We start from the raw sequence: 7,781 nt of genomic DNA, 5'->3' as shown, positions 1-7,781 counted from the left end.
ATGTAGAACATTTTCTTAATAAACTATGTTATGCCAGTTGAGTTAGATGTTTCTTCAGACCATGGTCCCCACAGCCTTCAGCCCGGTAATTTGGTCCCTCAGGGAGTTTGAATTTGTCTGTAGTGGTACCATGACCTTGCCTTGTACGAGTTGTGCTGACTTCCCCAGTATTGTGTACTGTCTTACCCTTCACCCAAGTTACCACTTAGTGTTTTTTCATCCCCACCCCTCATCTCCCTCGTAACTCAGTGCGTTTTGACAAGTTTATACACCTATGTGACTACCACCACCAAGATATAGAATACTGTCATCACTTTAGGACCTTCCCTTGTGTCCCTGCCAACCCCCTCACAGCCCCAGCCCCAGGAAACTACACATCTGCTTCCCATAATGTAGATTAGATTTGTCCTCTCTAAAGTTCCGTGGGAGATCCCTGGGTGGCGTCACGGTTTGTGCTCAAGTACTAACCTCTAAAGGTTGGCAGTTTTAATCTCACAGAGACACTGCAGAAGGAAGGCCTGGCGATCTGCTTCTGGAAAAACTGTAGCCCAGAAAACCCTACGGAATGGTTCTACTCTGTAACACGTGGGGTTGCCATGAGTCAGAATCAGCTTCATAGCAACAGGTTTTTTTTTTTTTTTAAAGTTCCACATATATAGATTCTTTTGTGTTTGGGGTATTTTTTTTTTTTTTTTGAATTGTAGTAAGTACATTTAACAGAACATTTTCCATTTCAACATTTTTTACATGTACAATTCAATGATATTAATCACGTTCACCACCACCACTATCTGCTTCCAGATGTTTCCATCGCCCTGTGGTTAGCTTCTTTCGCTCAGCGTAATTTTTTAAAGGGATGTCCTTCTAGTTGGAAACCCTGGTGCCATAGTGGTTAAGTGGTACGGCAGCGAACCAAAGGGTCGGCAGTTCGAATCTGCCAGGCGCTCCTTGGAAGCTCTATGGGGCAGCTCTTCTCTCTCCTATAGGTTGCTATGAGTCAGAATCGACTCGATGGCACTGAGTTTGGTTTGGTTTTTTAGTTTATCTTTCTTGTTGTGTGTATTAGTAGTTTGTTTATTGAACTTTATTGAAGCCTAGTTTAAACATCATATAACTCACCCATTTCAAGTGTACAATTCAATGACTTTTAGTCAATTTACCAAGTAGTGCCACTTGGTAAAATGAGTTTTAGAGCATTTTCATCACCCCCAAAATATCCTAATGCCCTGTTACTATTAATCCCTGTTCCAGCCCCAGCACCGGCAACCATGACCCTATGTTCTGTCTATAGATTTGCTTTGACTTTCATATAAATGGAATCATATCATATGTAGTCTCTTGTGCCTGGATTCTTCCACTCAGCATAATGTTTTGCAGGTTTGTCCTTGTCATCGCCTGTATGGGTAGTTGGTTTATTTTTATGGCTGAGTGGATTCCATTAAGGAGCCCTGGTAGCAAAATGGTTAAGCACTCAGTTGCTAACCGGAAGATAGGTGGTTTGAACCCACCAGCATCTCTTTGGGATAAAAGACCTTGCACTCTGCTTCCACAAAGCTTATAGCCTAGGAAACCCTATGGAACAGTGCTATTCTGTCCTACTGGGTCACTGTGAGTTGGAGTTGACTGGCTGGTACACAGCACCAACAAAAATAACATATCATTGTATGGATGTACCACAGTTTCTTTATCCATTCACCAAGACCGGGGATTTTAATTTGATTTGTGCTTCCTAACTGGGGTATATATAGTCCCATGGGGGTATACAACTAGCCCTGGTGATAGAGTGGTTAAGAGCTATGGTGTGCTACGGCTGCTAACCAAAAATGTTGGGAGTTCGAATCCACCAGCTGCTCCTCGGAAATCCCGTGGGGCAGTTCTGCTCTGTCCTGTAGGGTTGCTATGAGTCGGAATTGACTTGATGGCAGTGGGTTTGGTTTTTAATGGGTTTGGGGGGGTATACAAAGATCCCTAGGTTGTCTAACCGTCTGATGTCTAATGTCCAAATGGTTTGCACTCGACTACGAAATGCTAGTGATTTGAACCCACTCAGCAGCTCCATGGAAGAAAGGCCTGGCCATCTGCTTCTGCAAAGATTATAGCCAAGGAAACTACGGAGCAGTTCTACTGTCACACGTGGATTGCTGTGAGATGGAATCAACTCAAAGGCAATGGGTTTTGTTTTGCTTTTGGGGGCGGGATATAAATGCCACAGGGTAAATTTGGCCCATATTTCTGGAACAAAAATTTACTTAAAGTTAAGTCATTAACTGTTGAGGATAACTTTTGGAGGACTTACTATGTGTCAGGAAACCCTGGTGGCTTAGTGGTTAAGTGGTATGGCTGCCATCCAAAAGGTTGGCAGCTCAAATCCACCAGGCACTCCTTGGGAGCTCCATGAGGCGATTCTACTCTGTCCTATAGGGTAGCTATGAGTCAGAATCGACTCCATGGCGACAGGTTTTTTTTTTTACTGTGTTTCAGACACTGGCTAAACTTTGAGAGTAGTTAGCTTTGAGTCACCGATTGAGCACGTGGGGTTGAGAAGCTGTATTTTCACAGGTTTGTCTCACTCCAAAATGATGGTCCTTTTCCACCCTCTAAGATAGCTGTCAGTTTGACCCAGGAGCTAAAGTTTCCTTTGAAATCTCCATTGCCTTATTAATACCGGGGATTCTGGGTCCACAGGACCAGGGGAAAGTCTCAGTGTGGCTCAAGCAAAGCTCCTCTGAGCAGCCCAGGGTCTGTTTACAGAGTGCAGCAAGTTCCTGGAACCAGGAGGGAGAAGGGGATTTCCAGGTTCCTCAGCCTCTTCACAGCCACGCTGGGAAGCAGCCTTGCAGATAAGTATTCAAACTTACCAGCCTGCCCTCTCCTGGCCTGTGCGGGAAAGTGCAGTATCCTAGAGTCCCAAAGTGAGAGGGGAAATTAGGGATGCAGCTCATTTACTTTTCTACTTCGATGCTAGAAAGAAAGAGCTTCTCCCATGTGTATGGGGCCCCAGGAAAGGTGATTTCCACACCCCACTTTTGGCATCAGGTCTCGTTTTTATAAACTGCACAGTCAGGAACTCCTATAGAGCTGAGTTCAATGACTTTTTGAGTACCTATTGATCTGGCATTAAGGGGCTGGGGTCCCCTGGTGGTTTGGATTGGCTCCTCGTCATCATGTTTATCACATTTAGCCAGGGCTCCTTCTCCCTGCAGCTGGTTTGACTTTGCCTGGCAATCAAATGGGGACCTCAGCAGTGTGGTTGAAGGATACTTTCTCAGAGCAAGGGTCTGAGTACATCTCCAATCTTGGGCCAGTGCCCCCCATCCTAGGTGCCCACAGCAATCTCTGAGAATATGCTGACTCTTCTGGGTCAGGCCTGCCATTCGAGGAAGACGGCTTAGTTGTCACCAAAAGCAAAATTTGGGAGATGGCTCCTGGGTCAAGATTAGTGGGTATTCTTTGGTGTTCTCCAGATTGGCAACATGGGGTGGTCTTAAAAAGAGCCCCGCCCCACCTTCTGGCTCCACCCTGCTGTCTGGCTCCCCACCTTCCTCTAGTGTGGGGGGCATGAGGGAAGGGCAGGGAGGAGAGGGACAGCAGAACAAATAACAGGCCAGGCAAGAGGCTCCTCCTATTCCCATCCACTGCCTCAAACTACGGGTTATTGTTATGTACCGCGGGTCAACATCAGGGTGGGAAGTCCTGGGGCCCAGAGAGAGGGACAGACTTGTCTGGGCCACCCAGTGTGTCAGGGCATAGCTGGAATCAGAACCACTGTTCACTGACTCTTAGTCCAGTGCTCCTGCCCACATGGCATCAGCTGCTGTATTGGTCCTACTTTCTCCAGGGTCACATTCTTCTGGGCTGGGGGCCAGGGAGGTGGGTGAAGGGAGACCCTCCCTGACTATAGAGACAATCCTGGGGTGGGAGGAAGGGAGGCGGAGGGTGATGCACCCAGGCCCAGCCTCCCTGGCTCCCATGTCTTTTTATGAGCAGAGGGCTCTGCAAGGCTTGGGCCTGGGGAGGGTGCCTGAGGGCGGTTTTCTCCTGCGGTTGGTTTTTTTTGTCTTCCAGGATGGACGTGTGAGGCCTACGTGGGGAAGGAACTGGGAGCCAGGCCTGGGCTGTCCAAGTGTTGGCTGGATACTATCAGGTGAGCCCTTTGGAGGGGTGAGGGGTGGAGGTGGCTCTGGGTGAGCCTATGGGGGAAGTGTGTCCTCCCACCCAGCCCCCTCCACAGGCCCTGGGCCTGGCCAGAACTCTCTGCTCATGGAAGAAGACAGCCCAGGAGCTGGGGGGCTGGAAGGCTTATTCCGTATGGTCTTGGGGGAGTGAGGTGGGACAGAGTCAAGACCACCATGGGCAGGTGGGGTCCTGGCAGAGATTTCAACACATTCCTCTGTTCAGCACACAGTTGGATCAAGTGCCTTCCCGGGGACAGATGCTGCGGATTCAGAGGTGAAAAGGAGAGATATGGCCCCGCCCTCTCAGATCTTCACATAAGGACGTGTTTTTATCATGGTCTCAGCAAGGGAGTGGGCTCCTCTCACAGGAGGTGTGTGTGTGTGTGGGGTTTGGAAATGCTGTAAAGGGAATTCAAGCAACCTAAGCACCATGAAGGCCCTTCTACCCTACCTGCCCTTGCCCCTTCTCCCCCCATGATGCCCTGGGCTCCCTTCATGGCTTCTCCTGGTCTCCTGCCCTGGCCCTGCCAAATGGGGCATCCACGGCCCAGACTCTCATCATCATTTCCTCTTTATTCCTCAATTTCATTGGAAAGTTCTTTATCCAAAGCCCTCACTCCCACCCTGTTGGGGTGTTGGGGGCCCAGGAGGGAGACTGGAGGTCTCCGAATGTGGCCTCCTCAGGGTTAGGCTGGGTTGGAGGGAAGGATGTGGGAACTGGGGTGGGGGCTGGGGCCTTGTCCTCACTGGCTGTGTCCCTCCCCACCACCCAGGTGGCTCTGTTCCTGCTGCGTCTCCAGGATTCCTGGCCCCATCCTCTCTTTGGAGCCTGGGCGACTCTGGACTCTGGCCACAGTGACCCAGGGAGCAGCCTTCTGTGGTTTTCTGGAACCCTGGGCAATTTCCTGAAGGGCTCACCCTTCCCAGGCCTTGGATGGAGCCTCCCGTGGATCAGACCTCTTCTTGGTAGATGCCCTGGAGGACAGCTGCACAGGGGTTAGGGAGGATTGTCAGCCCTTGGTGTCCTCTCCACCACCTGGGCCCCACCTGCTGGGGCTGGAGGCCCCTTCCTGACTCTTCCTTGTCTCCCTGCCAGCAATCTGGGCCAAGGCCCCATTGACCACACCCTCCACAAGGCCACATCTCAAAGGACTCCACCAGGCAGGGCAGGAACACAGAGGTGGGAGGCGTGGAGAGGGGACTGGGACTGGAGGGAGGCAGAAGCAGCTCCGTGGGGCACCACCTCTGGCTGGAATCTGTCTTGTGCCCTTGGCTCTGTGAGTTATTCTCATTTCCTTGGGGCTTTCTGGGTGGGCTTTTCCCGTGTTTCTCCTCCCTGTGAGGCCCTAGGGAGGAGGCAGTCAGTGGTGGAGGGGCCTGTGCTATCTTGAAAAGAGAGGGCTTCCAAGAGATGAGAGGGCCCAGGCTAGGGGAACTAGCTGTAAAGAAACAGCCAGTTCCCGCCATGGGTCTTGGTCTAGTAATTCAGAGACAGCAGGCTGGACCAGCTTAGCCCAAGGCTCCGGAGTCACCAGAGCCCTGATCTCAGGCCCTCGGCCCTACTCAGACCCCTGCTTCTCGTCGCAGCCTTCCTAGGGCCTGTCTTGGGGGTCAGGGCTGGCAGGACAGGACCCACACACCTGTGGCTTTCCCCAGTCACATGCGTGCAGACTCACTCCCACACCCTCCTCCCCATCCTCCCACCCCAATTCCAGCCACTCCAGGGGTGTGGGTCCCAATGCTGACACCGGAGCAACCATCGGCCTTCCTCATCAGCCGGTAAACCAAACCCATTGCTGTTGAATCAATTCCGATTCATGGTGACCCTGTGTGAGTCAGAACAGAACTGCGCTCCATAGGGTTTTCAGTGGCTGATTTTTCAGAAGTAGATCACCAGACCTTTCTTTCGTGGTGCCGTTGAGTGGTTTCAAGCTGCCAACCTTTCAGTTAGTAGCAGAGTGCAAACTGTTCATGCCACCCAGGGACCTTGACCCTCCTTAAAAATACTCATTGCTGTCAAGTAGATTTCAACTCATAGCGACCCTATAGGGCAGAGTAGAACTGCCCCATAGGGTTTCCAAGAAGTAGCTGGTGAATTTGAACTGCAGACCTTCTGGCTAGCAGCTTAGTTCTGGCTCTCCTCAGGCAAGTGTAAAAGCCCTATACTCTTCCCACAGTGGGGAGAGAAGGTTACTGTAAACAGAGAAACTGGAGCCATCTCTTCACACAGGGCAGGTCAAAGATGAACAGAAGTGTGCAGAGGAGAAGCAGAGAGGGGGCAGGCACCGTGCTGGGACGCCTGGGGCTCCCTGGGTACATGCAGAGCTGGCTGAAACAAGTGGAGAAAGGAGCAGCCCCAAGGTGAAGATATCCTGGGAATAGCCTGGGGTTGGGAGCCAAATCAGGTCTCAGCTGCCCACTTTGCTGTTCAGCCGTGGGCAAGTCACTTCACCTCTCTGAGCCTCAGTTTCCATTCTGTCAAACAAGAGCTGTAATACCTCTCCGACGGGGACCAGGGACTATTCAATGAGACCAAGTGCCTCCACAGTGCCTGACTCATAGGCGAGCTTAATAAATGCCTCCAGCCACCCAGAGGTTTAGATTTAGGGTTTACCTAATATGGGGGCCCTGGACTGCACTCTCCTAACCTGGGGACATTTCTGACCATTTTTCCCTGCCTGTTTGTCTAATAACCGGTTGCCCTGTAGTCAAGTCTAACTCATGGCGAACCCATGTGTGCCAGAATAGAACCGCACTTCATAGGGGTTTTCATGGCTCGTTTTTTAGAAGTAGATCACCAGGCTTTCTGAGGTGCCTCCTGGTGGACCTGAACCTCTAACCTTATGGTTAGCAGCTGGGCATGTTAACTGTTTGCACCACCCAGGGACTCTATTTTTCCAATAACCCTCTTGAATTAGCTTGGGGGTAGGGGCAGCATCCCATGGCCTCTATATTAGCTCAAAGTGCTTTCTGGGGCATTTAGATTCTACTCCGCTTGTCAGATTGAGCATCTACTATGGGCTCTTCCCTATACCACCCACTCAGGGGAGTATAGATGAAGACCAGGAAATATAGGTGAAGACCAAACCTTCAGATTTCACAGCCACACTGCAGGGAGAAGACTAGCTCACATGGCGAGGTAGAGAGTGGGGCAGAGTCATAGGACAGGCTATGGAAGTGTGGGGTGGGGGTGGGGGTGTGGAATGAGACCTTAGAATGGGCTGCAGCAGCCTGGGGAGGCTTCAGACTAGGGCTTTGAAGGCTGAGAAAGATATGGCTTAGTTGAGGGCTTCCGCGGGAAATTAGAAGAGAGATTCACCAAACTGTGTTATTCCCATGAGATGTTATTGCTCTTTCAAGACGAGAAAAGTTCGAATGCAGTAGGCTGTGTAGTGCAGGACTTATCAGAGCGTTTAAACTGCTGATGGGAATTGTGAATACCCAAGGATAGGGCAGAGGATGAAGTGTTCCCCAGACTTTTCTGGCCCCAGAGCCCTCCTCTCATGGAGTGTCCTTTGGAAATGTGGAAGATGCTAGGCTGGGGTTTCCATGGGAAAGCCACAGCAGTGGCAGGAGGTAGTAGCATAACTGGGGCAATTCAGGTGC

General features: G+C 50.8%; 1 long non-coding RNA gene across 1 annotated transcript; it reads left to right on the top strand.

Moving 5' to 3' along the window:
* The first annotated feature begins 2,588 nt into the window (after positions 1-2,588).
* LOC126066007 (uncharacterized) lies at positions 2,589-7,332 on the top strand. The gene is made up of 3 exons (XR_007514985.1): positions 2,589-4,144; positions 4,399-4,546; positions 4,949-7,332. It is a non-coding gene; the product is annotated as an uncharacterized LOC126066007 (long non-coding RNA).
* Positions 7,333-7,781: the final 449 nt, after the last annotated feature.

The sequence above is a fragment of the Elephas maximus genome, chromosome 22, assembly GCF_024166365.1.
Source record: "Elephas maximus indicus isolate mEleMax1 chromosome 22, mEleMax1 primary haplotype, whole genome shotgun sequence".
NCBI lineage: Eukaryota > Metazoa > Chordata > Mammalia > Proboscidea > Elephantidae > Elephas > Elephas maximus.
The sequence above is the reverse complement of the archived record's forward strand: the minus strand, read 5'-3'. Positions and strand labels throughout refer to the sequence as shown.